This window comes from Struthio camelus, chromosome 6 (genome assembly GCF_040807025.1).
Source record: "Struthio camelus isolate bStrCam1 chromosome 6, bStrCam1.hap1, whole genome shotgun sequence".
In the NCBI taxonomy this organism is placed as follows: domain Eukaryota; kingdom Metazoa; phylum Chordata; class Aves; order Struthioniformes; family Struthionidae; genus Struthio; species Struthio camelus.
This window is the reverse complement of record NC_090947.1, coordinates 46,906,979-46,933,919: the sequence shown is the minus strand read 5'-3', so window position 1 is coordinate 46,933,919 and position 26,941 is coordinate 46,906,979.

Sequence of the window (26,941 nt, the reverse complement as noted above, 5' to 3'; positions counted from 1 at the left end):
GAAACCCGGAAGTGGGAGGCGGAAACCGGAAGTGAGGGGGAGAGGAGCGGGGGAGGCGGGAAAAGGCGCCCGAGGGGGTGAAACGGTGTCAAAAAGTGTTTCGGGAGGGCGGGGGAGGGGATTTGTTGGAACCCGGAAGTGGGAGGCGGAAACCCGGAAGTGGGAGGCGGAAACCGGAAGTGAGGGGGAGAGGAGCGGGGGAGGCGGAAAAGGCGTCCGAGGGGGGGAAACGGTGTAAAAAAGTGTTTGGGGAGGGCGGGGGAGGGGATTTGTTGGAACCCGGAAGTGGGAGGCGGAAACCCGGAAGTGGGAGGCGGAAACCGGAAGTGAGGGGGAGAGGAGCGGGGGAGGCGGGAAAAGGCGTGCGAGGGGGTGAAACGGTGTAAAAAAGTGTTTGGGGAGGGCGGGGAGGGGATTTGTTGGAACCCGGAAGTGGGAGGCGGAAACCCGGAAGTGGGAGGCGGAAACCGGAAGTGAGGGGGAGAGGAGCGGGGGAGGCGGGAAAAGGCGTCCGAGGGGGTGAAACGGTGTCAAAAAGTGTGTGGGGAGGGCGGGGGAGGGGATTTGTTGGAACTCGGAAGTGGGAGGCGGAAACCCGGAAGTGGGAGGCGGAAACCGGAAGTGAGGGGGAGAGGAGCGGGGGAGGCGGGAAAAGGCGTCCGAGGGGGGTGAAACGGTTTCAAAAAGTGTTTGGGGAGGGCGGGGGAGGGGATTGGGTGGAACCCGGAAGTGGGAGGCGGAAACCCGGAAGTGGGAGGCGGAAACCGGAAGTGAGGGGGAGAGGAGCGGGGGAGGCGGGAAAAGGCGTCCGAGGGGGTGAAACGGTGTAAAAAAGTGTTTGGGGAGGGCGGGGGAGGGGATTTGTTGGAACCCGGAAGTGGGAGGCGGAAACCCGGAAGTGGGAGGCCGAAACCGGAAGTGAGGGGGAGAGGAGCGGGGGAGGCGGGAAAAGGCGCCCGAGGGGGGTGAAACGGTGTAAAAAAGTGCTTGGGGAGGGCGGGGGAGGGGATTTGTTGGAACCCGGAAGTGGGAGGCGGAAACCCGGAAGTGGGAGGCGGAAACCGGAAGTGAGGGGGAGAGGAGCGGGGGAGGCGGGAAAAGGCGTCCGAGGGGGTGAAACGGTGTAAAAAAGTGTTTGGGGAGGGCGGGGGAGGGGATTGGGTGGAACCCGGAAGTGGGAGGCGGAAACCCGGAAGTGGGAGGCGGAAACCGGAAGTGAGGGGGAGAGGAGCGGGGGAGGCGGGAAAAGGCGCCCGAGGGGGTGAAACGGTTTCAAAAAGTGTGTGGGGAGGGCGGGGGAGGGGATTGGGTGGAACCCGGAAGTGGGAGGCGGAAACCCGGAAGTGGGAGGCCGAAACCGGAAGTGAGGGGGAGAGGAGCGGGGGAGGCGGGAAAAGGCGTCCGAGGGGGGGAAACGGTGTAAAAAAGTGTTTGGGGAGGGCGGGGGAGGGGATTGGGTGGAACCCGGAAGTGGGAGGCGGAAACCCGGAAGTGGGAGGCGGAAACCGGAAGTGAGGGGGAGAGGAGCGGGGGAGGCGGGAAAAGGCGTCCGAGGGGGTGAAACGGTGTCAAAAAGTGTTTGGGGAGGGCGGGGGAGGGGATTGGGTGGAACCCGGAAGTGGGAGGCGGAAACCCGGAAGTGGGAGGCGGAAACCGGAAGTGAGGGGGAGAGGAGCGGGGGAGGCGGGAAAAGGCGTCCGAGGGGGGGAAACGGTGTAAAAAAGTGTTTGGGGAGGGCGGGGGAGGGGATTTGTTGGAACCCGGAAGTGGGAGGCGGAAACCCGGAAGTGGGAGGCGGAAACCGGAAGTGAGGGGGAGAGGAGCGGGGGAGGCGGGAAAAGGCGTGCGAGGGGGTGAAACGGTGTCAAAAAGTGTTTCGGGAGGGCGGGGGAGGGGATTTGTTGGAACCCGGAAGTGGGAGGCGGAAACCCGGAAGTGGGAGGCGGAAACCGGAAGTGAGGGGGAGAGGAGCGGGGGAGGCGGGAAAAGGCGCCCGAGGGGGTGAAACGGTGTAAAAAAGTGTGTGGGGAGGGCGGGGGAGGGGATTGGGTGGAACCCGGAAGTGGGAGGCGGAAACCCGGAAGTGGGAGGCCGAAACCGGAAGTGAGGGGGAGAGGAGCGGGGGAGGCGGAAAAGGCGTCCGAGGGGGGGAAACGGTGTAAAAAAGTGTTTGGGGAGGGCGGGGGAGGGGATTTGTTGGAACCCGGAAGTGGGAGGCGGAAACCCGGAAGTGGGAGGCGGAAACCGGAAGTGAGGGGGAGAGGAGCGGGGGAGGCGGGAAAAGGCGTGCGAGGGGGTGAAACGGTGTAAAAAAGTGTTTGGGGAGGGCGGGGAGGGGATTTGTTGGAACCCGGAAGTGGGAGGCGGAAACCCGGAAGTGGGAGGCGGAAACCGGAAGTGAGGGGGAGAGGAGCGGGGGAGGCGGGAAAAGGCGTCCGAGGGGGTGAAACGGTGTCAAAAAGTGCTTGGGGAGGGCGGGGGAGGGGATTTGTTGGAACTCGGAAGTGGGAGGCGGAAACCCGGAAGTGGGAGGCGGAAACCGGAAGTGAGGGGGAGAGGAGCGGGGGAGGCGGGAAAAGGCGTCCGAGGGGGGTGAAACGGTTTCAAAAAGTGTTTGGAGAGGGCGGGGGAGGGGATTGGGTGGAACCCGGAAGTGGGAGGCGGAAACCCGGAAGTGGGAGGCCGAAACCGGAAGTGAGGGGGAGAGGAGCGGGGGAGGCGGGAAAAGGCGTCCGAGGGGGTGAAACGGTGTCAAAAAGTGTTTGGGGAGGGCGGGGGAGGGGATTGGGTGGAACCCGGAAGTGGGAGGCGGAAACCCGGAAGTGGGAGGCCGAAACCGGAAGTGAGGGGGAGAGGAGCGGGGGAGGCGGGAAAAGGCGTCCGAGGGGGTGAAACGGTGTAAAAAAGTGTTTGGGGAGGGCGGGGGAGGGGATTTGTTGGAACCCGGAAGTGGGAGGCGGAAACCCGGAAGTGGGAGGCCGAAACCGGAAGTGAGGGGGAGAGGAGCGGGGGAGGCGGGAAAAGGCGCCCGAGGGGGGTGAAACGGTGTAAAAAAGTGCTTGGGGAGGGCGGGGGAGGGGATTTGTTGGAACCCGGAAGTGGGAGGCGGAAACCCGGAAGTGGGAGGCGGAAACCGGAAGTGAGGGGGAGAGGAGCGGGGGAGGCGGGAAAAGGCGTCCGAGGGGGTGAAACGGTGTAAAAAAGTGCTTGGGGAGGGCGGGGGAGGGGATTGGGTGGAACCCGGAAGTGGGAGGCGGAAACCCGGAAGTGGGAGGCGGAAACCGGAAGTGAGGGGGAGAGGAGCGGGGGAGGCGGGAAAAGGCGCCCGAGGGGGTGAAACGGTTTCAAAAAGTGTGTGGGGAGGGCGGGGGAGGGGATTTGTTGGAACCCGGAAGTGGGAGGCGGAAACCCGGAAGTGGGAGGCGGAAACCGGAAGTGAGGGGGAGAGGAGCGGGGGAGGCGGGAAAAGGCGCCCGAGGGGGGGAAACGGTGTAAAAAAGTGCTTGGGGAGGGCGGGGGAGGGGATTGGGTGGAACCCGGAAGTGGGAGGCGGAAACCCGGAAGTGGGAGGCCGAAACCGGAAGTGAGGGGGAGAGGAGCGGGGGAGGCGGGAAAAGGCGTCCGAGGGGGTGAAACGGTGTAAAAAAGTGTTTGGGGAGGGCGGGGGAGGGGATTTGTTGGAACCCGGAAGTGGGAGGCGGAAACCCGGAAGTGGGAGGCGGAAACCGGAAGTGAGGGGGAGAGGAGCGGGGGAGGCGGGAAAAGGCGTCCGAGGGGGGTGAAACGGTTTCAAAAAGTGTTTGGGGAGGGCGGGGGAGGGGATTTGTTGGAACCCGGAAGTGGGAGGCGGAAACCCGGAAGTGGGAGGCGGAAACCGGAAGTGAGGGGGAGAGGAGCGGGGGAGGCGGGAAAAGGCGTCCGAGGGGGTGAAACGGTGTCAAAAAGTGCTTGGGGAGGGCGGGGGAGGGGATTGGGTGGAACCCGGAAGTGGGAGGCGGAAACCCGGAAGTGGGAGGCCGAAACCGGAAGTGAGGGGGAGAGGAGCGGGGGAGGCGGGAAAAGGCGCCCGAGGGGGTGAAACGGTTTCAAAAAGTGTGTGGGGAGGGCGGGGGAGGGGATTGGGTGGAACCCGGAAGTGGGAGGCGGAAACCCGGAAGTGGGAGGCGGAAACCGGAAGTGAGGGGGAGAGGAGCGGGGGAGGCGGGAAAAGGCGTCCGAGGGGGGGAAACGGTGTCAAAAAGTGTTTGGGGAGGGCGGGGGAGGGGATTTGTTGGAACCCGGAAGTGGGAGGCGGAAACCCGGAAGTGGGAGGCGGAAACCGGAAGTGAGGGGGAGAGGAGCGGGGGAGGCGGGAAAAGGCGCCCGAGGGGGGGAAACGGTGTAAAAAAGTGTTTGGGGAGGGCGGGGGAGGGGATTTGTTGGAACCCGGAAGTGGGAGGCGGAAACCCGGAAGTGGGAGGCGGAAACCGGAAGTGAGGGGGAGAGGAGCGGGGGAGGCGGGAAAAGGCGTCCGAGGGGGTGAAACGGTGTCAAAAAGTGTTTGGGGAGGGCGGGGGAGGGGATTTGTTGGAACCCGGAAGTGGGAGGCGGAAACCCGGAAGTGGGAGGCCGAAACCGGAAGTGAGGGGGAGAGGAGCGGGGGAGGCGGGAAAAGGCGTCCGAGGGGGGTGAAACGGTTTCAAAAAGTGTTTGGGGAGGGCGGGGGAGGGGATTTGTTGGAACCCGGAAGTGGGAGGCGGAAACCCGGAAGTGGGAGGCGGAAACCGGAAGTGAGGGGGAGAGGAGCGGGGGAGGCGGGAAAAGGCGCCCGAGGGGGTGAAACGGTGTCAAAAAGTGTTTGGGGAGGGCGGGGGAGGGGATTTGTTGGAACCCGGAAGTGGGAGGCGGAAACCCGGAAGTGGGAGGCCGAAACCGGAAGTGAGGGGGAGAGGAGCGGGGGAGGCGGGAAAAGGCGCCCGAGGGGGGTGAAACGGTGTAAAAAAGTGCTTGGGGAGGGCGGGGGAGGGGATTTGTTGGAACCCGGAAGTGGGAGGCGGAAACCCGGAAGTGGGAGGCCGAAACCGGAAGTGAGGGGGAGAGGAGCGGGGGAGGCGGGAAAAGGCGCCCGAGGGGGGTGAAACGGTGTAAAAAAGTGTTTGGGGAGGGCGGGGGAGGGGATTTGTTGGAACCCGGAAGTGGGAGGCGGAAACCCGGAAGTGGGAGGCGGAAACCGGAAGTGAGGGGGAGAGGAGCGGGGGAGGCGGGAAAAGGCGTCCGAGGGGGTGAAACGGTGTCAAAAAGTGTTTGGGGAGGGCGGGGGAGGGGATTGGGTGGAACCCGGAAGTGGGAGGCGTAAACCCGGAAGTGGGAGGCCGAAACCGGAAGTGAGGGGGAGAGGAGCGGGGGAGGCGGGAAAAGGCGTCCGAGGGGGTGAAACGGTGTCAAAAAGTGTTTGGGGAGGGCGGGGGAGGGGATTGGGTGGAACCCGGAAGTGGGAGGCGGAAACCCGGAAGTGGGAGGCCGAAACCGGAAGTGAGGGGGAGAGGAGCGGGGGAGGCGGGAAAAGGCGCCCGAGGGGGTGAAACGGTGTCAAAAAGTGTTTGGGGAGGGCGGGGGAGGGGATTGGGTGGAACCCGGAAGTGGGAGGCGGAAACCCGGAAGTGGGAGGCGGAAACCGGAAGTGAGGGGGAGAGGAGCGGGGGAGGCGGGAAAAGGCGTCCGAGGGGGGGAAACGGTGTAAAAAAGTGTTTGGGGAGGGCGGGGGAGGGGATTGGGTGGAACCCGGAAGTGGGAGGCGGAAACCCGGAAGTGGGAGGCGGAAACCAGAAGTGAGGGGGAGAGGAGCGGGGGAGGCGGGAAAAGGCGTCCGAGGGGGTGAAACGGTGTCAAAAAGTGTTTGGGGAGGGCGGGGGAGGGGATTGGGTGGAACCCGGAAGTGGGAGGCGGAAACCCGGAAGTGGGAGGCGGAAACCGGAAGTGAGGGGGAGAGGAGCGGGGGAGGCGGGAAAAGGCGTCCGAGGGGGTGAAACGGTGTCAAAAAGTGTTTGGGGAGGGCGGGGGAGGGGATTTGTTGGAACCCGGAAGTGGAAGGCGGAAACCCGGAAGTGGGAGGCCGAAACCGGAAGTGAGGGGGAGAGGAGCGGGGGAGGCGGGAAAAGGCGTCCGAGGGGGGGAAACGGTGTCAAAAAGTGTTTGGGGAGGGCGGGGGAGGGGATTGGGTGGAACCCGGAAGTGGGAGGCGGAAACCCGGAAGTGGGAGGCGGAAACCGGAAGTGAGGGGGAGAGGAGCGGGGGAGGCGGGAAAAGGCGTCCGAGGGGGTGAAACGGTGTCAAAAAGTGTTTGGGGAGGGCGGGGGAGGGGATTGGTTGGAACCCGGAAGTGGGAGGCGGAAACCCGGAAGTGGGAGGCGGAAACCGGAAGTGAGGGGGAGAGGAGCGGGGGAGGCGGGAAAAGGCGTCCGAGGAGGGGAAACGGTGTCAAAAAGTGTTTGGGGAGGGCGGGGGAGGGGATTGGGTGGAACCCGGAAGTGGGAGGCGGAAACCCGGAAGTGGGAGGCCGAAACCGGAAGTGAGGGGGAGAGGAGCGGGGGAGGCGGGAAAAGGCGTCCGAGGGGGTGAAACGGTGTAAAAAAGTGTGTGGGAAGGGCGGGGGAGGGGATTGGGTGGAACCCGGAAGTGGGAGGCGGAAACCCGGAAGTGGGAGGCGGAAACCGGAAGTGAGGGGGAGAGGAGCGGGGGAGGCGGGAAAAGGCGTCCGAGGGGGTGAAACGGTGTCAAAAAGTGTGTGGGGAGGGCGGGGGAGGGGATTTGTTGGAACCCGGAAGTGGGAGGCGGAAACGCGGAAGTGGGAGGCCGAAACCGGAAGTGAGGGGGAGAGGAGCGGGGGAGGCGGGAAAAGGCGTCCGAGGGGGTGAAACGGTGTAAAAAAGTGTTTGGGGAGGGCGGGGGAGGGGATTTGTTGGAACCCGGAAGTGGGAGGCGGAAACCCGGAAGTGGGAGGCGGAAACCGGAAGTGAGGGGGAGAGGAGCGGGGGAGGCGGGAAAAGGCGTCCGAGGGGGTGAAACGGTGTAAAAAAGTGTTTGGGGAGGGCGGGGGAGGGGATTGGTTGGAACCCGGAAGTGGGAGGCGGAAACCCGGAAGTGGGAGGCGGAAACCGGAAGTGAGGGGGAGAGGAGCGGGGGAGGCGGGAAAAGGCGTCCGAGGGGGGTGAAACGGTTTCAAAAAGTGTGTGGGGAGGGCGGGGGAGGGGATTGGGTGGAACCCGGAAGTGGGAGGCGGAAACCCGGAAGTGGGAGGCCGAAACCGGAAGTGAGGGGGAGAGGAGCGGGGGAGGCGGGAAAAGGCGTCCGAGGGGGTGAAACGGTTTCAAAAAGTGTGTGGGGAGGGCGGGGGAGGGGATTGGGTGGAACCCGGAAGTGGGAGTCGGAAACCCGGAAGTGGGAGGCGGAAACCGGAAGTGAGGGGGAGAGGAGCGGGGGAGGCGGGAAAAGGCGTCCGAGGGGGTGAAACGGTGTCAAAAAGTGTTTGGGGAGGGCGGGGGAGGGGATTGGGTGGAACCCGGAAGTGGGAGGCGGAAACCCGGAAGTGGGAGGCGGAAACCGGAAGTGAGGGGGAGAGGAGCGGGGGAGGCGGGAAAAGGCGTCCGAGGGGGGGAAACGGTGTCAAAAAGTGTTTGGGGAGGGCGGGGGAGGGGATTGGGTGGAACCCGGAAGTGGGAGGCGGAAACCCGGAAGTGGGAGGCGGAAACCGGAAGTGAGGGGGAGAGGAGCGGGGGAGGCGGGAAAAGGCGTCCGAGGGGGTGAAAGGGTGTAAAAAAGTGTTTGGGGAGGGCGGGGGAGGAGATTGGTTGGAACCCGGAAGTGGGAGGCGGAAACCCGGAAGTGGGAGGCGGAAACCGGAAGTGAGGGGGAGAGGAGCGGGGGAGGCGGGAAAAGGCGTCCGAGGGGGGGAAACGGTGTCAAAAAGTGTGTGGGGAGGGCGGGGGAGGGGATTTGTTGGAACCCGGAAGTGGGAGGCGGAAACCCGGAAGTGGGAGGCGGAAACCGGAAGTGAGGGGGAGAGGAGCGGGGGAGGCGGGAAAAGGCGTCCGAGGGGGGGAAACGGTGTAAAAAAGTGTTTGGGGAGGGCGGGGGAGGGGATTGGGTGGAACCCGGAAGTGGGAGGCGGAAACCCGGAAGTGGGAGGCGGAAACCGGAAGTGAGGGGGAGAGGAGCGGGGGAGGCGGGAAAAGGCGTCCGAGGGGGTGAAACGGTGTCAAAAAGTGCTTGGGGAGGGCGGGGGAGGGGATTGGGTGGAACCCGGAAGTGGGAGGCGGAAACCCGGAAGTGGGAGGCGGAAACCGGAAGTGAGGGGGAGAGGAGCGGGGGAGGCGGGAAAAGGCGTCCGAGGGGGTGAAACGGTTTCAAAAAGTGTGTGGGGAGGGCGGGGGAGGGGATTGGGTGGAACCCGGAAGTGGGAGGCGGAAACCCGGAAGTGGGAGGCCGAAACCGGAAGTGAGGGGGAGAGGAGCAGGGGAGGCGGGAAAAGGCGTCCGAGGGGGGGAAACGGTGTCAAAAAGTGTTTGGGGAGGGCGGGGGAGGGGATTTGTTGGAACCCGGAAGTGGGAGGCGGAAACCCGGAAGTGGGATGCCGAAACCGGAAGTGAGGGGGAGAGGAGCGGGGGAGGCGGGAAAAGGCGTCCGAGGGGGGGAAACGGTGTAAAAAAGTGTTTGGGGAGGGCGGGAGAGGGGATTGGGTGGAACCCGGAAGTGGGAGGCGGAAACCCGGAAGTGGGAGGCGGAAACCGGAAGTGAGGGGGAGAGGAGCGGGGGAGGCGGGAAAAGGCGTCCGAGGGGGGGAAACGGTGTCAAAAAGTGTTTGGGGAGGGCGGGGGAGGGGATTGGGTGGAACCCGGAAGTGGGAGGCGGAAACCCGGAAGTGGGAGGCGGAAACCAGAAGTGAGGGGGAGAGGAGCGGGGGAGGCGGGAAAAGGCGTCCGAGGGGGTGAAACGGTGTCAAAAAGTGTTTGGGGAGGGCGGGGGAGGGGATTGGGTGGAACCCGGAAGTGGGAGGCGGAAACCCGGAAGTGGGAGGCGGAAACCGGAAGTGAGGGGGAGAGGAGCGGGGGAGGCGGGAAAAGGCGTCCGAGGGGGTGAAACGGTGTCAAAAAGTGTTTGGGGAGGGCGGGGGAGGGGATTTGTTGGAACCCGGAAGTGGAAGGCGGAAACCCGGAAGTGGGAGGCCGAAACCGGAAGTGAGGGGGAGAGGAGCGGGGGAGGCGGGAAAAGGCGTCCGAGGGGGGGAAACGGTGTCAAAAAGTGTTTGGGGAGGGCGGGGGAGGGGATTGGGTGGAACCCGGAAGTGGGAGGCGGAAACCCGGAAGTGGGAGGCGGAAACCGGAAGTGAGGGGGAGAGGAGCGGGGGAGGCGGGAAAAGGCGTCCGAGGGGGTGAAACGGTGTCAAAAAGTGTTTGGGGAGGGCGGGGGAGGGGATTGGTTGGAACCCGGAAGTGGGAGGCGGAAACCCGGAAGTGGGAGGCGTAAACCGGAAGTGAGGGGGAGAGGAGCGGGGGAGGCGGGAAAAGGCGTCCGAGGAGGGGAAACGGTGTCAAAAAGTGTTTGGGGAGGGCGGGGGAGGGGATTGGGTGGAACCCGGAAGTGGGAGGCGGAAACCCGGAAGTGGGAGGCCGAAACCGGAAGTGAGGGGGAGAGGAGCGGGGGAGGCGGGAAAAGGCGTCCGAGGGGGTGAAACGGTGTAAAAAAGTGTGTGGGGAGGGCGGGGGAGGGGATTGGGTGGAACCCGGAAGTGGGAGGCGGAAACCCGGAAGTGGGAGGCGGAAACCGGAAGTGAGGGGGAGAGGAGCGGGGGAGGCGGGAAAAGGCGTCCGAGGGGGTGAAACGGTGTCAAAAAGTGTGTGGGGAGGGCGGGGGAGGGGATTTGTTGGAACCCGGAAGTGGGAGGCGGAAACCCGGAAGTGGGAGGCCGAAACCGGAAGTGAGGGGGAGAGGAGCGGGGGAGGCGGGAAAAGGCGTCCGAGGGGGTGAAACGGTGTAAAAAAGTGTTTGGGGAGGGCGGGGGAGGGGATTTGTTGGAACCCGGAAGTGGGAGGCGGAAACCCGGAAGTGGGAGGCGGAAACCGGAAGTGAGGGGGAGAGGAGCGGGGGAGGCGGGAAAAGGCGTCCGAGGGGGTGAAACGGTGTAAAAAAGTGTTTGGGGAGGGCGGGGGAGGGGATTGGTTGGAACCCGGAAGTGGGAGGCGGAAACCCGGAAGTGGGAGGCGGAAACCGGAAGTGAGGGGGAGAGGAGCGGGGGAGGCGGGAAAAGGCGTCCGAGGGGGGTGAAACGGTTTCAAAAAGTGTGTGGGGAGGGCGGGGGAGGGGATTGGGTGGAACCCGGAAGTGGGAGGCGGAAACCCGGAAGTGGGAGGCCGAAACCGGAAGTGAGGGGGAGAGGAGCGGGGGAGGCGGGAAAAGGCGTCCGAGGGGGTGAAACGGTTTCAAAAAGTGTGTGGGGAGGGCGGGGGAGGGGATTGGGTGGAACCCGGAAGTGGGAGGCGGAAACCCGGAAGTGGGAGGCGGAAACCGGAAGTGAGGGGGAGAGGAGCGGGGGAGGCGGGAAAAGGCGTCCGAGGGGGTGAAACGGTGTCAAAAAGTGTTTGGGGAGGGCGGGGGAGGGGATTGGGTGGAACCCGGAAGTGGGAGGCGGAAACCCGGAAGTGGGAGGCGGAAACCGGAAGTGAGGGGGAGAGGAGCGGGGGAGGCGGGAAAAGGCGTCCGAGGGGGTGAAACGGTGTCAAAAAGTGTTTGGGGAGGGCGGGGGAGGGGATTGGGTGGAACCCGGAAGTGGGAGGCGGAAACCCGGAAGTGGGAGGCCGAAACCGGAAGTGAGGGGGAGAGGAGCGGGGGAGGCGGGAAAAGGCGTCCGAGGGGGTGAAACGGTGTAAAAAAGTGTTTGGGGAGGGCGGGGGAGGAGATTGGTTGGAACCCGGAAGTGGGAGGCGGAAACCCGGAAGTGGGAGGCGGAAACCGGAAGTGAGGGGGAGAGGAGCGGGGGAGGCGGGAAAAGGCGTCCGAGGGGGGGAAACGGTGTCAAAAAGTGTGTGGGGAGGGCGGGGGAGGGGATTTGTTGGAACCCGGAAGTGGGAGGCGGAAACCCGGAAGTGGGAGGCCGAAACCGGAAGTGAGGGGGAGAGGAGCGGGGGAGGCGGGAAAAGGCGTCCGAGGGGGGGAAACGGTGTAAAAAAGTGTTTGGGGAGGGCGGGGGAGGGGATTGGGTGGAACCCGGAAGTGGGAGGCGGAAACCCGGAAGTGGGAGGCGGAAACCGGAAGTGAGGGGGAGAGGAGCGGGGGAGGCGGGAAAAGGCGTGCGAGGGGGAGAAACGGTGTCAAAAAGTGTTTGGGGAGGGCGGGGAGGGGATTTGTTGGAACCCGGAAGTGGGAGGCGGAAACCCGGAAGTGGGAGGCGGAAACCGGAAGTGAGGGGGAGAGGAGCGGGGGAGGCGGGAAAAGGCGTCCGAGGGGGTGAAACGGTTTCAAAAAGTGTGTGGGGAGGGCGGGGGAGGGGATTGGGTGGAACCCGGAAGTGGGAGTCGTAAACCCGGAAGTGGGAGGCCGAAACCGGAAGTGAGGGGGAGAGGAGCAGGGGAGGCGGGAAAAGGCGTCCGAGGGGGGGAAACGGTGTCAAAAAGTGTTTGGGGAGGGCGGGGGAGGGGATTTGTTGGAACCCGGAAGTGGGAGGCGGAAACCCGGAAGTGGGATGCCGAAACCGGAAGTGAGGGGGAGAGGAGCGGGGGAGGCGGGAAAAGGCGTCCGAGGGGGGGAAACGGTGTAAAAAAGTGTTTGGGGAGGGCGGGAGAGGGGATTGGGTGGAACCCGGAAGTGGGAGGCGGAAACCCGGAAGTGGGAGGCGGAAACCGGAAGTGAGGGGGAGAGGAGCGGGGGAGGCGGGAAAAGGCGTCCGAGGGGGGGAAACGGTGTCAAAAAGTGCTTGGGGAGGGCGGGGGAGGGGATTGGGTGGAACCCGGAAGTGGGAGGCGGAAACCCGGAAGTGGGAGGCGGAAACCGGAAGTGAGGGGGAGAGGAGCGGGGGAGGCGGGAAAAGGCGTCCGAGGGGGTGAAACGGTTTCAAAAAGTGTGTGGGGAGGGCGGGGGAGGGGATTGGGTGGAACCCGGAAGTGGGAGGCGGAAACCCGGAAGTGGGAGGCGGAAACCGGAAGTGAGGGGGAGAGGAGCGGGGGAGGCGGGAAAAGGCGTCCGAGGGGGTGAAACGGTGTCAAAAAGTGTTTGGGGAGGGCGGGGGAGGGGATTGGGTGGAACCCGGAAGTGGGAGGCGGAAACCCGGAAGTGGGAGGCGGAAACCGGAAGTGAGGGGGAGAGGAGCGGGGGAGGCGGGAAAAGGCGCGCGAGGGGGTGAAACGGTTTCAAAAAGTGTTTGGGGAGGGCGGGGGAGGGGATTTGTTGGAACCCGGAAGTGGGAGTCGTAAACCCGGAAGTGGGAGGCGGAAACCGGAAGTGAGGGGGAGAGGAGCGGGGGAGGCGGGAAAAGGCGTGCGAGGGGGTGAAACGGCGTAAAAAAGTGTTTGGGGAGGGCGGGGAGGGGATTTGTTGGAACCCGGAAGTGGGAGTCGGAAACCCGGAAGTGGGAGGCGGAAACCGGAAGTGAGGGGGAGAGGAGCGGGGGAGGCGGGAAAAGGCGCCCGAGGGGGTGAAACGGCGTAAAAAAGTGTTTGGGGAGGGCGGGGAGGGGATTTGTTGGAACTCGGAAGTGGGAGTCGTAAACCCGGAAGTGGGAGGCGGAAACCGGAAGTGAGGGGGAGAGGAGCGGGGGAGGCGGGAAAAGGCGTCCGAGGGGGTGAAAGGGTGTAAAAAAGTGTTTGGGGAGGGCGGGGAGGGGATTTGTTGGAACCCGGAAGTGGGAGGCGGAAACCCGGAAGTGGGAGGCGGAAACCGGAAGTGAGGGGGAGAGGAGCGAGGGAGGCGGGAAAAGGCGTGCGAGGGGGTGAAAGGGTGTAAAAAAGTGTTTGGGGAGGGCGGGGAGGGGATTTGTTGGAACCCGGAAGTGGGAGTCGGAAACCCGGAAGTGGGAGGCGGAAACCGGAAGTGAGGGGGAGAGGAGCGGGGGAGGCGGGAAAAGGCGCGCGAGGGGGTGAAAGGGTGTAAAAAAGTGTTTGGGGAGGGCGGGGGAGGGGATTGGGTGGAACCCGGAAGTGGGAGGCGGAAACCCGGAAGTGGGAGGCGGAAACCGGAAGTGAGGGGGAGAGGAGCGGGGGAGGCGGGAAAAGGCGCCCGAGGGGGTGAAAGGGTGTAAAAAAGTGTTTGGGGAGGGCGGGGAGGGGATTTGTTGGAACCCGGAAGTGGGAGGCGGAAACCCGGAAGTGGGAGGCGGAAACCGGAAGTGAGGGGGAGAGGAGCGGGGGAGGCGGGAAAAGGCGTCCGAGGGGGTGAAACGGTGTCAAAAAGTGTTTGGGGAGGGCGGGGAGGGGATTTGTTGGAACCCGGAAGTGGGAGGCGGAAACCCGGAAGTGGGAGGCGGAAACCGGAAGTGAGGGGGAGAGGAGCGGGGGAGGCGGGAAAAGGCGCCCGAGGGGGGGAAACGGTGTCAAAAAGTGTTTGGGGAGGGCAGTGAGGGGATTGGGTGGAACCCGGAAGTGGGAGTCGTAAACCCGGAAGTGGGAGGCGGAAACCGGAAGTGAGGGGGAGAGGAGCGGGGGAGGCGGGAAAAGGCGCGCGAGGGGGTGAAAGGGTGTAAAAAAGTGTTTGGGGAGGGCGGGGAGGGGATTTGTTGGAACCCGGAAGTGGGAGGCGGAAACCCGGAAGTGGGAGGCGGAAACCGGAAGTGAGGGGGAGAGGAGCGGGGGAGGCGGGAAAAGGCGCGCGAGGGGGTGAAACGGCGTAAAAAAGTGTTTGGGGAGGGCGGGGAGGGGATTTGTTGGAACCCGGAAGTGGGAGTCGTAAACCCGGAAGTGGGAGGCGGAAACCGGAAGTGAGGGGGAGAGGAGCGGGGGAGGCGGGAAAAGGCGTCCGAGGGGGTGAAACGGTGTAAAAAAGTGTTTGGGGAGGGCGGGGAGGGGATTTGTTGGAACCCGGAAGTGGGAGGCGGAAACCCGGAAGTGGGAGGCGGAAACCGGAAGTGAGGGGGAGAGGAGCGGGGGAGGCGGGAAAAGGCGCGCGAGGGGGTGAAAGGGTGTAAAAAAGTGTGTGGGGAGGGCGGGGAGGGGATTTGTTGGAACCCGGAAGTGGGAGGCGGAAACCCGGAAGTGGGAGGCCGAAACCGGAAGTGAGGGGGAGAGGAGCGGGGGAGGCGGGAAAAGGCGCCCGAGGGGGTGAAAGGGTGTAAAAAAGTGTTTGGGGAGGGCGGGGGAGGGGATTTGTTGGAACCCGGAAGTGGGAGGCGGAAACCCGGAAGTGGGAGGCGGAAACCGGAAGTGAGGGGGAGAGGAGCGGGGGAGGCGGGAAAAGGCGCGCGAGGGGGTGAAAGGGTGTAAAAAAGTGTGTGGGGAGGGCGGGGAGGGGATTTGTTGGAACCCGGAAGTGGGAGGCGGAAACCCGGAAGTGGGAGGCCGAAACCGGAAGTGAGGGGGAGAGGAGCGGGGGAGGCGGGAAAAGGCGCCCGAGGGGGTGAAAGGGTGTAAAAAAGTGCTTGGGGAGGGCGGGGGAGGGGATTGGGTGGAACCCGGAAGTGGGAGGCGGAAACCCGGAAGTGGGAGGCGGAAACCGGAAGTGAGGGGGAGAGGAGCGGGGGAGGCGGGAAAAGGCGCCCGAGGGGGTGAAACGGTTTCAAAAAGTGTGTGGGGAGGGCGGGGGAGGGGATTGGGTGGAACCCGGAAGTGGGAGGCGGAAACCCGGAAGTGGGAGGCCGAAACCGGAAGTGAGGGGGAGAGGAGCGGGGGAGGCGGAAAAGGCGTCCGAGGGGGGGAAACGGTGTAAAAAAGTGTTTGGGGAGGGCGGGGAGGGGATTTGTTGGAACCCGGAAGTGGGAGGCGGAAACCCGGAAGTGGGAGGCGGAAACCGGAAGTGAGGGGGAGAGGAGCGGGGGAGGCGGGAAAAGGCGTCCGAGGGGGTGAAACGGTGTCAAAAAGTGCTTGGGGAGGGCGGGGGAGGGGATTTGTTGGAACCCGGAAGTGGGAGGCGGAAACCCGGAAGTGGGAGGCCGAAACCGGAAGTGAGGGGGAGAGGAGCGGGGGAGGCGGGAAAAGGCGTCCGAGGGGGGTGAAACGGTTTCAAAAAGTGTTTGGGGAGGGCGGGGGAGGGGATTTGTTGGAACCCGGAAGTGGGAGGCGGAAACCCGGAAGTGGGAGGCCGAAACCGGAAGTGAGGGGGAGAGGAGCGGGGGAGGCGGGAAAAGGCGTCCGAGGGGGTGAAACGGTGTAAAAAAGTGTTTGGGGAGGGCGGGGGAGGGGATTTGTTGGAACCCGGAAGTGGGAGGCGGAAACCCGGAAGTGGGAGGCCGAAACCGGAAGTGAGGGGGAGAGGAGCGGGGGAGGCGGGAAAAGGCGCCCGAGGGGGGTGAAATGGTGTAAAAAAGTGCTTGGGGAGGGCGGGGGAGGGGATTTGTTGGAACCCGGAAGTGGGAGGCGGAAACCCGGAAGTGGGAGGCCGAAACCGGAAGTGAGGGGGAGAGGAGCGGGGGAGGCGGGAAAAGGCGTCCGAGGGGGTGAAACGGTGTCAAAAAGTGTTTGGGGAGGGCGGGGGAGGGGATTGGGTGGAACCCGGAAGTGGGAGGCGGAAACCCGGAAGTGGGAGGCGGAAACCGGAAGTGAGGGGGAGAGGAGCGGGGGAGGCGGGAAAAGGCGTCCGAGGGGGTGAAACGGTGTCAAAAAGTGTTTGGGGAGGGCGGGGGAGGGGATTGGGTGGAACCCGGAAGTGGGAGGCGGAAACCCGGAAGTGGGAGGCGGAAACCGGAAGTGAGGGGGAGAGGAGCGGGGGAGGCGGGAAAAGGCGCGCGAGGGGGTGAAACGGTTTCAAAAAGTGTTTGGGGAGGGCGGGGGAGGGGATTTGTTGGAACCCGGAAGTGGGAGTCGTAAACCCGGAAGTGGGAGGCGGAAACCGGAAGTGAGGGGGAGAGGAGCGGGGGAGGCGGGAAAAGGCGTCCGAGGGGGTGAAACGGTGTAAAAAAGTGTTTGGGGAGGGCGGGGGAGGGGATTTGTTGGAACCCGGAAGTGGGAGACGGAAACCCGGAAGTGGGAGTCGGAAACCGGAAGTGAGGGGGAGAGGAGCGGGGGAGGCGGGAAAAGGCGTCCGAGGGGGTGAAACGGTGTCAAAAAGTGTTTGGGGAGGGCGGGGGAGGGGATTTGTTGGAACCCGGAAGTGGGAGGCGGAAACCCGGAAGTGGGAGGCGGAAACCGGAAGTGAGGGGGAGAGGAGCGGGGGAGGCGGGAAAAGGCGTCCGAGGGGGTGAAACGGTGTAAAAAAGTGCTTGGGGAGGGCGGGGGAGGGGATTGGGTGGAACCCGGAAGTGGGAGGCGGAAACCCGGAAGTGGGAGTCGGAAACCGGAAGTGAGGGGGAGAGGAGCGGGGGAGGCGGGAAAAGGCGCCCGAGGGGGTGAAACGGTTTCAAAAAGTGTGTGGGGAGGGCGGGGGAGGGGATTGGGTGGAACCCGGAAGTGGGAGGCGGAAACCCGGAAGTGGGAGGCCGAAACCGGAAGTGAGGGGGAGAGGAGCGGGGGAGGCGGGAAAAGGCGTCCGAGGGGGGGAAACGGTGTAAAAAAGTGTGTGGGGAGGGCGGGGGAGGGGATTTGTTGGAACCCGGAAGTGGGAGGCGGAAACCCGGAAGTGGGAGGCGGAAACCGGAAGTGAGGGGGAGAGGAGCGGGGGAGGCGGGAAAAGGCGTCCGAGGGGGTGAAACGGTGTCAAAAAGTGTTTGGGGAGGGCGGGGGAGGGGATTTGTTGGAACCCGGAAGTGGGAGGCGGAAACCCGGAAGTGGGAGGCGGAAACCGGAAGTGAGGGGGAGAGGAGCGGGGGAGGCGGGAAAAGGCGTCCGAGGGGGGGAAACGGTGTCAAAAAGTGTTTGGGGAGGGCGGGGGAGGGGATTGGGTGGAACCCGGAAGTGGGAGGCGGAAACCCGGAAGTGGGAGGCCGAAACCGGAAGTGAGGGGGAGAGGAGCGGGGGAGGCGGGAAAAGGCGTCCGAGGGGGTGAAACGGTTTCAAAAAATGTGTGGGGAGGGCGGGGGAGGGGATTGGGTGGAACCCGGAAGTGGGAGGCGGAAACCCGGAAGTGGGAGGCGGAAACCGGAAGTGAGGGGGAGAGGAGCGGGGGAGGCGGGAAAAGGCGTCCGAGGGGGTGAAACGGTGTAAAAAAGTGTTTGGGGAGGGCGGGGGAGGGGATTGGGTGGAACCCGGAAGTGGGAGGCGGAAACCCGGAAGTGGGAGTCGGAAACCGGAAGTGAGGGGGAGAGGAGCGGGGGAGGCGGGAAAAGGCGTCCGAGGGGGTGAAACGGTTTCAAAAAGTGTTTGGGGAGGGCGGGGGAGGGGATTGGGTCGAACCCGGAAGTGGGAGGCGGAAACCCGGAAGTGGGATGCCGAAACCGGAAGTGAGGGGGAGAGGAGCAGGGGAGGCGGGAAAAGGCGTCCGAGGGGGTGAAACGGTGTCAAAAAGTGTTTGGGGAGGGCGGGGGAGGGGATTTGTTGGAACCCGGAAGTGGGAGGCGGAAACCCGGAAGTGGGATGCCGAAACCGGAAGTGAGGGGGAGAGGAGCGGGGGAGGCGGGAAAAGGCGTCCGAGGGGGTGAAACGGTGTCAAAAAGTGTTTGGGGAGGGCGGGGGAGGGGATTGGGTGGAACCCGGAAGTGGGAGGCGGAAACCCGGAAGTGGGAGGCGGAAACCGGAAGTGAGGGGGAGAGGAGCGGGGGAGGCGGGAAAAGGCGCCCGAGGGGGGAAACGGTGTCAAAAAGTGTTTGGGGAGGGCGGGGGAGGGGATTTGTTGGAACCCGGAAGTGGGAGGCGGAAACCCGGAAGTGGGAGGCGGAAACCGGAAGTGAGGGGGAGAGGAGCGGGGGAGGCGGGAAAAGGCGTCCGAGGGGGGTGAAACGGTGTCAAAAAGTGTGTGGGGAGGGCGGGGGAGGGGATTGGGTGGAACCCGGAAGTGGGAGGCGGAAACCCGGAAGTGGGAGGCCGAAACCGGAAGTGAGGGGGAGAGGAGCGGGGGAGGCGGGAAAAGGCGTGCGAGGGGGTGAAACGGTGTCAAAAAGTGTTTGGGGAGGGCGGGGGAGGGGATTTGTTGGAACCCGGAAGTGGGAGGCGGAAACCCGGAAGTGGGAGGCGGAAACCGGAAGTGAGGGGGAGAGGAGCGGGGGAGGCGGGAAAAGGCGCGCGAGGGGGTGAAAGGGTATAAAAAAGTGTTTGGGGAGAGCGGGGAGGGGATTTGTTGGAACCCGGAAGTGGGAGTCGTAAACCCGGAAGTGGGAGGCCGAAACCGGAAGTGAGGGGGAGAGGAGCGGGGGAGGCGGGAAAAGGCGTCCGAGGGGGTGAAACGGTGTAAAAAAGTGTTTGGGGAGGGCGGGGGAGGGGATTTGTTGGAACCCGGAAGTGGGAGTCGTAAACCCGGAAGTGGGAGGCGGAAACCGGAAGTGAGGGGGAGAGGAGCGGGGGAGGCGGGAAAAGGCGTCCGAGGGGGTGAAACGGTGTAAAAAAGTGTTTGGGGAGGGCGGGGGAGGGGATTTGTTGGAACCCGGAAGTGGGAGGCGGAAACCCGGAAGTGGCAGGCGGAAACCGGAAGTGAGGGGGAGAGGAGCGGGGGAGGCGGGAAAAGGCGTGCGAGGGGGTGAAACGGTGTAAAAAAGTGTTTGGGGAGGGCGGGGAGGGGATTTGTTGGAACCCGGAAGTGGGAGTCGGAAACCCGGAAGTGGGAGGCGGAAACCCGGAAGTGGGAGGCGGAAACCGGAAGTGAGGGGGAGAGGAGCGGGGGAGGCGGGAAAAGGCGCCCGAGGGGGTGAAACGGCGTAAAAAAGTGTTTGGGGAGGGCGGGGAGGGGATTTGTTGGAACCCGGAAGTGGGAGTCGTAAACCCGGAAGTGGGAGGCGGAAACCGGAAGTGAGGGGGAGAGGAGCGGGGGAGGCGGGAAAAGGCGTCCGAGGGGGGGAAACGGTGTAAAAAAGTGTTTGGGGAGGGCGGGGAGGGGATTTGTTGGAACCCGGAAGTGGGAGGCGGAAACCCGGAAGTGGGAGGCGGAAACCGGAAGTGAGGGGGAGAGGAGCGGGGGAGGCGGGAAAAGGAGTGCGAGGGGGTGAAAGGGTGTAAAAAAGTGTTTGGGGAGGGCGGGGGAGGGGATTTGTTGGAACCCGGAAGTGGGAGTCGGAAACCCGGAAGTGGGAGGCGGAAACCGGAAGTGAGGGGGAGAGGAGCGGGGGAGGCGGGAAAAGGCGCGCGAGGGGGTGAAAGGGTGTAAAAAAGTGTTTGGGGAGGGCGGGGAGGGGATTTGTTGGAACCCGGAAGTGGGAGGCGGAAACCCGGAAGTGGGAGGCGGAAACCGGAAGTGAGGGGGAGAGGAGCGGGGGAGGCGGGAAAAGGCGCCCGAGGGGGTGAAAGGGTGTCAAAAAGTGTTTGGGGAGGGCGGGGAGGGGATTTGTTGGAACCCGGAAGTGGGAGTCGGAAACCCGGAAGTGGGAGTCGGAAACCGGAAGTGAGGGGGAGAGGAGCGGGGGAGGCGGGAAAAGGCGTGCGAGGGGGTGAAACGGTGTAAAAAAGTGTTTGGGGAGGGCGGGGAGGGGATTTGTTGGAACCCGGAAGTGGGAGGCGGAAACCCGGAAGTGGGAGGCCGAAACCGGAAGTGAGGGGGAGAGGAGCAGGGGAGGCGGGAAAAGGCGTCCGAGGGGGGGAAACGGTGTCAAAAAGTGTTTGGGGAGGGCGGGGGAGGGGATTTGTTGGAACCCGGAAGTGGGAGGCGGAAACCCGGAAGTGGGATGCCGAAACCGGAAGTGAGGGGGAGAGGAGCGGGGGAGGCGGGAAAAGGCGTCCGAGGGGGTGAAACGGTGTCAAAAAGTGTTTGGGGAGGGCGGGGGAGGGGATTGGGTGGAACCCGGAAGTGGGAGTCGTAAACCCGGAAGTGGGAGGCGGAAACCGGAAGTGAGGGGGAGAGGAGCGGGGGAGGTGGGAAAAGGCGCGCGAGGGGGTGAAAGGGTGTAAAAAAGTGTTTGGGGAGGGCGGGGAGGGGATTTGTTGGAACCCGGAAGTGGGAGGCGGAAACCCGGAAGTGGGAGGCGGAAACCGGAAGTGAGGGGGAGAGGAGCGGGGGAGGCGGGAAAAGGCGTGCGAGGGGGTGAAACGGTGTAAAAAAGTGTTTGGGGAGGGCAGTGAGGGGATTTGTTGGAACCCGGAAGTGGGAGGCGGAAACCCGGAAGTGGGAGGCGGAAACCGGAAGTGAGGGGGAGAGGAGCGGGGGAGGCGGGAAAAGGCGCGCGAGGGGGTGAAAGGGTGTAAAAAAGTGTGTGGGGAGGGCGGGGAGGGGATTTGTTGGAACCCGGAAGTGGGAGGCGGAAACCCGGAAGTGGGAGGCGGAAACCGGAAGTGAGGGGGAGAGGAGCGGGGGAGGCGGGAAAAGGCGTCCGAGGGGGTGAAACGGTGTCAAAAAGTGTTTGGGGAGGGCGGGGGAGGGGATTTGTTGGAACCCGGAAGTGGGAGGCGGAAACCCGGAAGTGGGAGGCCGAAACCGGAAGTGAGGGGGAGAGGAGCGGGGGAGGCGGGAAAAGGCGTGCGAGGGGGTGAAAGGGTGTAAAAAAGTGTTTGGGGAGGGCGGGGAGGGGATTTGTTGGAACCCGGAAGTGGGAGGCGGAAACCCGGAAGTGGGAGGCGGAAACCGGAAGTGAGGGGGAGAGGAGCGGGGGAGGCGGGAAAAGGCGCGCGAGGGGGTGAAAGGGTGTAAAAAAGTGTTTGGGGAGGGCGGGGGAGGGGATTGGGTGGAACCCGGAAGTGGAAGGCGGAAACCCGGAAGTGGGAGGCGGAAACCGGAAGTGAGGGGGAGAGGAGCGGGGGAGGCGGGAAAAGGCGCCCGAGGGGGTGAAACGGTTTCAAAAAGTGTGTGGGGAGGGCGGGGGAGGGGATTGGGTGGAACCCGGAAGTGGGAGGCGGAAACCCGGAAGTGGGAGGCGGAAACCGGAAGTGAGGGGGAGAGGAGCGGGGGAGGCGGGAAAAGGCGCCCGAGGGGGTGAAACGGTTTCAAAAAGTGTGTGGGGAGGGCGGGGGAGGGGATTGGGTGGAACACGGAAGTGGGAGGCGGAAACCCGGAAGTGGGAGGCGGAAACCGGAAGTGAGGGGGAGAGGAGCGGGGGAGGCGGGAAAAGGCGTCCGAGGGGGTGAAACGGTGTCAAAAAGTGTTTGGGGAGGGCGGGGGAGGGGATTGGGTGGAACCCGGAAGTGGGAGGCGGAAACCCGGAAGTGGGAGGCGGAAACCGGAAGTGAGGGGGAGAGGAGCGGGGGAGGCGGGAAAAGGCGTCCGAGGGGGTGAAACGGTGTAAAAAAGTGTTTGGGGAGGGCGGGGGAGGGGATTTGTTGGAACCCGGAAGTGGGAGGCGGAAACCCGGAAGTGGGAGGCCGAAACCGGAAGTGAGGGGGAGAGGAGCGGGGGAGGCGGGAAAAGGCGCCCGAGGGGGGTGAAACGGTGTAAAAAAGTGCTTGGGGAGGGCGGGGGAGGGGATTTGTTGGAACCCGGAAGTGGGAGGCGGAAACCCGGAAGTGGGAGGCGGAAACCGGAAGTGAGGGGGAGAGGAGCGGGGGAGGCGGGAAAAGGCGTCCGAGGGGGTGAAACGGTGTAAAAAAGTGCTTGGGGAGGGCGGGGGAGGGGATTGGGTGGAACCCGGAAGTGGGAGGCGGAAACCCGGAAGTGGGAGGCGGAAACCGGAAGTGAGGGGGAGAGGAGCGGGGGAGGCGGGAAAAGGCGCCCGAGGGGGTGAAACGGTTTCAAAAAGTGTGTGGGGAGGGCGGGGGAGGGGATTGGGTGGAACCCGGAAGTGGGAGGCGGAAACCCGGAAGTGGGAGGCCAAAACCGGAAGTGAGGGGGAGAGGAGCGGGGGAGGCGGGAAAAGGCGTCCGAGGGGGTGAAACGGTGTCAAAAAGTGTTTGGGGAGGGCGGGGGAGGGGATTTGTTGGAACCCGGAAGTGGGAGGCGGAAACCCGGAAGTGGGAGGCGGAAACCGGAAGTGAGGGGGAGAGGAGCGGGGGAGGCGGGAAAAGGCGTCCGAGGGGGTGAAACGGTGTCAAAAAGTGCTTGGGGAGGGCGGGGGAGGGGATTGGGTGGAACCCGGAAGTGGGAGGCGGAAACCCGGAAGTGGGAGGCCGAAACCGGAAGTGAGGGGGAGAGGAGCGGGGGAGGCGGGAAAAGGCGCCCGAGGGGGTGAAACGGTGTCAAAAAGTGTGTGGGGAGGGCGGGGGAGGGGATTGGGTGGAACCCGGAAGTGGGAGGCGGAAACCCGGAAGTGGGAGGCGGAAACCGGAAGTGAGGGGGAGAGGAGCGGGGGAGGCGGGAAAAGGCGCCCGAGGGGGGGAAACGGTGTCAAAAAGTGTTTCGGGAGGGCGGGGGAGGGGATTGGGTGGAACCCGGAAGTGGGAGGCGGAAACCCGGAAGTGGGAGGCCGAAACCGGAAGTGAGGGGGAGAGGAGCGGGGGAGGCGGGAAAAGGCGTCCGAGGGGGTGAAACGGTGTAAAAAAGTGCTTGGGGAGGGCGGGGGAGGGGATTGGGTGGAACCCGGAAGTGGGAGGCGGAAACCCGGAAGTGGGAGGCGGAAACCGGAAGTGAGGGGGAGAGGAGCGGGGGAGGCGGGAAAAGGCGTCCGAGGGGGTGAAAGGGTGTAAAAAAGTGTTTGGGGAGGGCGGGGGAGGGGATTTGTTGGAACCCGGAAGTGGGAGGCGGAAACCCGGAAGTGGGAGGCGGAAACCGGAAGTGAGGGGGAGAGGAGCGGGGGAGGCGGGAAAAGGCGTCCGAGGGGGGGAAACGGTGTAAAAAAGTGTTTGGGGAGGGCGGGGGAGGGGATTGGGTGGAACCCGGAAGTGGGAGGCGGAAACCCGGAAGTGGGAGGCGGAAACCGGAAGTGAGGGGGAGAGGAGCGGGGGAGGCGGGAAAAGGCGTCCGAGGGGGTGAAACGGTGTAAAAAAGTGTTTGGGGAGGGCGGGGGAGGGGATTTGTTGGAACCCGGAAGTGGGAGGCGGAAACCCGGAAGTGGGAGGCGGAAACCGGAAGTGAGGGGGAGAGGAGCGGGGGAGGCGGGAAAAGGCGTCCGAGGGGGTGAAACGGTGTCAAAAAGTGCTTGGGGAGGGCGGGGGAGGGGATTTGTTGGAACCCGGAAGTGGGAGGCGGAAACCCGGAAGTGGGAGGCGGAAACCGGAAGTGAGGGGGAGAGGAGCGGGGGAGGCGGGAAAAGGCGTCCGAGGGGGGTGAAACGGTTTCAAAAAGTGTTTGGGGAGGGCGGGGGAGGGGATTTGTTGGAACCCGGAAGTGGGAGGCGGAAACCCGGAAGTGGGAGGCGGAAACCGGAAGTGAGGGGGAGAGGAGCGGGGGAGGCGGGAAAAGGCGTCCGAGGGGGTGAAACGGTGTCAAAAAGTGTTTGGGGAGGGCGGGGGAGGGGATTTGTTGGAACCCGGAAGTGGGAGGCGGAAACCCGGAAGTGGGAGGCCGAAACCGGAAGTGAGGGGGAGAGGAGCGGGGGAGGCGGGAAAAGGCGCCCGAGGGGGGTGAAACGGTGTAAAAAAGTGCTTGGGGAGGGCGGGGGAGGGGATTTGTTGGAACCCGGAAGTGGGAGGCGGAAACCCGGAAGTGGGAGGCCGAAACCGGAAGTGAGGGGGAGAGGAGCGGGGGAGGCGGGAAAAGGCGCCCGAGGGGGGTGAAACGGTGTAAAAAAGTGTTTGGGGAGGGCGGGGGAGGGGATTTGTTGGAACCCGGAAGTGGGAGGCGGAAACCCGGAAGTGGGAGGCGGAAACCGGAAGTGAGGGGGAGAGGAGCGGGGGAGGCGGGAAAAGGCGTCCGAGGGGGTGAAACGGTGTCAAAAAGTGTTTGGGGAGGGCGGGGGAGGGGATTGGGTGGAACCCGGAAGTGGGAGGCGGAAACCCGGAAGTGGGAGGCCGAAACCGGAAGTGAGGGGGAGAGGAGCGGGGGAGGCGGGAAAAGGCGTCCGAGGGGGTGAAACGGTGTCAAAAAGTGTTTGGGGAGGGCGGGGGAGGGGATTTGTTGGAACCCGGAAGTGGGAGGCGGAAACCCGGAAGTGGGAGGCCGAAACCGGAAGTGAGGGGGAGAGGAGCGGGGGAGGCGGGAAAAGGCGTCCGAGGGGGGGAAACGGTGTAAAAAAGTGTTTGGGGAGGGCGGGGGAGGGGATTGGGTGGAACCCGGAAGTGGGAGGCGGAAACCCGGAAGTGGGAGGCCGAAACCGGAAGTGAGGGGGAGAGGAGCGGGGGAGGCGGGAAAAGGCGTCCGAGGGGGTGAAACGGTGTAAAAAAGTGTTTGGGGAGGGCGGGGGAGGGGATTGGGTGGAACCCGGAAGTGGGAGGCGGAAACCCGGAAGTGGGAGGCCGAAACCGGAAGTGAGGGGGAGAGGAGCGGGGGAGGCGGGAAAAGGCGTCCGAGGGGGTGAAACGGTGTCAAAAAGTGTTTGGGGAGGGCGGGGGAGGGGATTGGGTGGAACCCGGAAGTGGGAGGCGGAAACCCGGAAGTGGGAGGCCGAAACCGGAAGTGAGGGGGAGAGGAGCGGGGGAGGCGGGAAAAGGCGTCCGAGGGGGTGAAACGGTGTAAAAAAGTGTTTGGGGAGGGCGGGGGAGGGGATTGGGTGGAACCCGGAAGTGGGAGGCGGAAACCCGGAAGTGGGAGGCGGAAACCGGAAGTGAGGGGGAGAGGAGCGGGGGAGGCGGGAAAAGGCGTCCGAGGGGGTGAAACGGTGTCAAAAAGTGTTTGGGGAGGGCGGGGGAGGGGATTGGGTGGAACCCGGAAGTGGGAGGCGGAAACCCGGAAGTGGGAGGCCGAAACCGGAAGTGAGGGGGAGAGGAGCGGGGGAGGCGGGAAAAGGCGTCCGAGGGGGTGAAACGGTGTCAAAAAGTGCTTGGGGAGGGCGGGGGAGGGGATTGGGTGGAACCCGGAAGTGGGAGGCGGAAACCCGGAAGTGGGAGGCCGAAACCGGAAGTGAGGGGGAGAGGAGCGGGGGAGGCGGGAAAAGGCGTCCGAGGGGGTGAAACGGTGTAAAAAAGTGCTTGGGGAGGGCGGGGGAGGGGATTTGTTGGAACCCGGAAGTGGGAGGCGGAAACCGGAAGTGAGGGGGAGAGGAGCGGGGGAGGCGGGAAAAGGCGCCCGAGGGGGTGAAACGGTGTAAAAAAGTGCTTGGGGAGGGCGGGGGAGGGGATTTGTTGGAACCCGGAAGTGGGAGGCGGAAACCCGGAAGTGGGATGCCGAAACCGGAAGTGAGGGGGAGAGGAGCGGGGGAGGCGGGAAAAGGCGTCCGAGGGGGTGAAACGATGTAAAAAAGTGTTTGGGGAGGGCGGGGGAGGGGATTTGTTGGAACCCGGAAGTGGGAGGCGGAAACCCGGAAGTGGGAGGCCGAAACCGGAAGTGAGGGGGAGAGGAGCGGGGGAGGCGGGAAAAGGCGTCCGAGGGGGTGAAACGGTGTCAAAAAGCGTTTGGGGAGGGCGGGGGAGGGGATTGGGTGGAACCCGGAAGTGGGAGGCGGAAACCGGAAGTGAGGGGGAGAGGAGCGGGGGAGGCGGGAAAAGGCGCCCGAGGGGGTGAAAGGGTGTAAAAAAGTGTTTGGGGAGGGCGGGGGAGGGGATTGGTTGGAACCCGGAAGTGGGAGGCGGAAACCCGGAAGTGGGAGGCGGAAACCGGAAGTGAGGGGGAGAGGAGCGGGGGAGGCGGGAAAAGGCGTCCGAGGGGGTGAAACGGTGTAAAAAAGTGTTTGGGGAGGGCGGGGGAGGGGATTTGTTGGAACCCGGAAGTGGGAGGCGGAAACCGGAAGTGAGGGGGAGAGGAGCGGGGGAGGCGGGAAAAGGCGCCCGAGGGGGTGAAACGGTGTAAAAAAGTGTTTGGGGAGGGCGGGGGAGGGGATTGGGTGGAATCCGGAAGTGGGAGGCGGAAACCCGGAAGTGGGAGGCGGAAACCGGAAGTGAGGGGGAGAGGAGCGGGGGAGGCGGGAAAAGGCGTCCGAGGGGGTGAAACGGTGTCAAAAAGTGTTTGGGGAGGGCGGGGGAGGGGATTTGTTGGAACCCGGAAGTGGGAGGCGGAAACCCGGAAGTGGGAGGCGGAAACCGGAAGTGAGGGGGAGAGGAGCGGGGGAGGCGGGAAAAGGCGTCCGAGGGGGTGAAACGGTGTCAAAAAGTGTTTGGGGAGGGCGGGGGAGGGGATTGGGTGGAACCCGGAAGTGGGAGGCGGAAACCCGGAAGTGGGAGGCGGAAACCGGAAGTGAGGGGGAGAGGAGCGGGGGAGGCGGGAAAAGGCGTCCGAGGGGGTGAAACGGTGTCAAAAAGTGTTTGGGGAGGGCGGGGGAGGGGATTTGTTGGAACCCGGAAGTGGGAGGCGGAAACCCGGAAGTGGGAGGCGGAAACCGGAAGTGAGGGGGAGAGGAGCGGGGGAGGCGGGAAAAGGCGTCCGAGGGGGTGAAACGGTGTCAAAAAGTGTTTGGGGAGGGCGGGGGAGGGGATTGGTTGGAACCCGGAAGTGGGAGGTGGAAACCCGGAAGTGGGAGGCCGAAACCGGAAGTGAGGGGGAGAGGAGCGGGGGAGGCGGGAAAAGGCGCCCGAGGGGGGTGAAACGGTGTAAAAAAGTGCTTGGGGAGGGCGGGGGAGGGGATTTGTTGGAACCCGGAAGTGGGAGGCGGAAACCCGGAAGTGGGAGGCGGAAACCGGAAGTGAGGGGGAGAGGAGCGGGGGAGGCGGGAAAAGGCGTCCGAGGGGGTGAAACGGTGTAAAAAAGTGCTTGGGGAGGGCGGGGGAGGGGATTGGGTGGAACCCGGAAGTGGGAGTCGGAAACCCGGAAGTGGGAGGCCGAAACCGGAAGTGAGGGGGAGAGGAGCGGGGGAGGCGGG